Raw genomic sequence first — 3,301 nt, 5'->3', positions numbered from 1 at the left:
CTTTATCATGCAAGAAAAAATATGTAGAGATAATCTCCTTCATCTTAATGAAGTGGATGAACAAATTGTGAGACAGATATCTAAAATTGCTTGGATAAGACTTGGTGATGGGAACAATTCTTTTTTCCATGCTGCTTTAAGGAGTAAACAAAAACAGAACATGATTAGCATGCTGCATAAAGAGGATGGCAGTGTGGCTGAAAGTCAAAAGGACATTGAAAAAGAGGTGTTGAGGTTTTATGGTAGCCTTATGGGGAATGCTAACACTACCATTGAGGGTGTTGACATAAATCACCTAAGGCAAGGAAATCAGTTGAACATGGAACAAAGGAAGATGTTGGTTCAACCCATCAAAGCTGAGGAGATTGAGGGAGCCCTTAAAAGCATAGGTGATCTTAAAGCTCCTGGGGTAGATGGCATTGAGTTTTTCAAAAGTGCTTGGAAAACTGTAAAGAAGGAAATCACAGATGAGGGAAAGCCGTGTGCAATGAAAAATGCATGCACGGCTTGGGTTTTTTTTATTGTTTTATTTGATTAAACAATGAATGTTCTACTCCATCCAACTAGTTTCGGGTTCGTGTCCCGGGCAACCCATTATAATGAATAGATAAATTCTGATTAATATAGCAAAATAATGAATATATCACTATTAGATATCATAGCAAAGTCATATCTAGAGAATATCGAAAACATTTTTCTTTCTTTTTTTTAACTGGATGATGAAATTAGGTAAAAAAGAAAATTTGCCTGAATCTAGATCAAGAACAGGATACAGTGGATATTGATATTGGTTGACACCCGTATATAAGTCATGTTATATTATTTTATAACAAGCCCTTAATTCTATAGTTATAGAGAATTTGTGTGCTTGGGAGTCCCTGATAATTAAATTTAAATAAACCCAAGATTTTACCATGACTGCAATTTTAGAGAGATGTGATAGCGAAAACCTGTGAGGTCGCTTCTGTAACTGGATAACCAGCACAAAAAATTATTTTTACATTAGATGGTTTGGTGTTTTGATGATCCCCACCTTATTGACCGCAACTTCTGTATCTATTATCGCTTTCATTGTTGCACCTCCAGTAGATATTGATGGTATTCGTGAGCCTGTTTCTGGATATCAACTTTACGGAAACAATATTATTTCTGGTGCTATTATTCCTACTTCTGCGGCTATCGGTTTGCACTTTTACCCGATATGGGAAGCTGCATCCGTTGATGAATGGTTATACAATGGCGGTCATTATGAACTAATTGTTATACACTTTTTACTTGGTGTAGCTTGTTACATGGGTCGTGAGTGGGAACTTAGTTTTCGTCTGGGTATGCGCCCTTGGATTGTTGTTGCATATTCAACTCCCGTTGCAGCTGCTACTGCAGTTTTCTTTATCTACCCAATTGGTCAAGGACGCTTTTCAGATGGTATGCCTCTAGGAATCGCTAGTACTTTCAACTCTATGGTTGTATTTCAGGCTGATCATAATATTCTTATGCACCCATTTCACATGTTAGGTGTAGCTGGTGTATTCGGCGGCTCCCTATTCAGTGCTATGCACGGTTCCTTGGTAACTTCTAGTTTGATCAGGGAAACCACGGAAAATGAATCTGCTAATGAAGGTTACAGATTCGGTCAAGAGGAAGAAACCTATAATATTGTAGCTGCTTACGGTTATTTTGGTCGATTGATCTTCCAATATGCTAGTTTCAACAATTATCGCTCTTTACATTTCTTCCTAGCTGCTTAGCTTGTATTAGGTATCTGGTTTACCACGTTAGGTATCAACACTATGGCTTTTAGTTTAAATGGTTTCAATTTTAACCAATCGGTAGTTGATAGTCAAGGTCGTGTAATTAATATCTGAGCTGATATTATTAACCGTGCTAATAATATCAGCCCAGATATTAATTCTTACTCAATAAAAATATATCAAATAATATATATTGAGTTATTTTTAGATTTAAACTACTATTAAAAAAATAGTTTATATCATCAACAAATTATTCTTTTTAATGAAAATGATTTACACATTAATTATAAATCAATTTCATAAATCTTACTTATTTATTAAAATATTAATATATAAAATTATTTTTTTTAGAAATTTAATATAATTGATATATCACTAATAATTATTTTGGTTCGTCTTATTAATTTAAGGCAAAATACTCTTTTTAGTCCTGTAAGTTAACCTAAGGGTTCATTTTGGTCCCTTAACTTCAAAAAGTTTCATATTGGTCCCTTAACTCATCAAAAGATGTCATTTTAGTCCTTTTTGTTATATTGGCGACGGAAAAACTCAAAAATCGGTCGCTAAATCCGTCGGTAATATGCCAAAAAGGACTAAAATGACACCTTTTGAAGAGTTAAAAGACCAATATGAAACTTTTTGACGTTAAGGGACCAAAATAAACGCCGAAATTAACATACGGGACCAAAAAGGATATTTTACCTTAATTTAAACATTCAACATATCCTCAATTTTTCAAACGAAATCAATTGGAAAAAATTCATTAAATTAAAACGAAAGTTTATTTTCTATCATTACTTCTAAAGTTTATTACTTCTAAAATTTAACATATTTTCAAATATTCTGTTATAAAATCATATATAATAATGACTTAAATAAAACAATTTAAAAGAATATTTTACAAACAAAATCAATAATATTTTAAAGGCACGGGAAATAATGACTTAAATGTATGTTCGTGCGAGGCACGGGTTAAAATTTCTTGAAGTAAAAAAAAAGTTTAGAACTACTTATAATTTATAAATAAAGTTATAGTAACATTATAATCTATTATAATATGTCTTTGATCACGAAGCAGACTTTATTCGGTGATTCAATGAAGCACAACACATTGCAAAATTGGTGAATGAGAATGCTGTGGCTAAGAAGCAAGGTGCGATCACGGTTAAAGTAGATAAGGAGATCGTTATGATTCGTTGGCAACCGCCCCGACGTAATTATGTCAAACTAAACACTGATGATGCTAGCAAAGATAGGATGACTTCAGGATGTGGAGGAGTGGTGAGAGATGCTAATGGCAACTGGCTAGGAGGTTTAGCAAATTACACAAGGGATTGTTCGGCGTTTATAGCAGAACTTTAGGGTGTTTTTGAAGGTCTCAAATATACTCTCATTATAGGCCAGAACAAGGTGGAGCTGAACGTGGATTATGTTGCGGTAATGGATGTTATTAAGAAAGGTGTGTCTAATAACATTGACGGTTATGATTTGCTTAGGCAAATTCTTCGGCTGATTACTCTTTATGAAGATGTTCAAGTTAACCACTCTTA

General features: G+C 33.7%; 1 pseudogene; it reads left to right on the top strand.

Annotated features, from left to right (window-relative positions):
* The first annotated feature begins 899 nt into the window (after positions 1–899).
* LOC131648960 (photosystem II protein D1-like) lies at positions 900–1,882 on the top strand (annotated as a pseudogene).
* Positions 1,883–3,301: the final 1,419 nt, after the last annotated feature.

This window comes from Vicia villosa, linkage group LG2, assembly GCF_029867415.1.
Source record: "Vicia villosa cultivar HV-30 ecotype Madison, WI linkage group LG2, Vvil1.0, whole genome shotgun sequence".
Taxonomy (NCBI): domain Eukaryota; kingdom Viridiplantae; phylum Streptophyta; class Magnoliopsida; order Fabales; family Fabaceae; genus Vicia; species Vicia villosa.
This window is presented reverse-complemented; position numbering and strand designations above follow the sequence as displayed.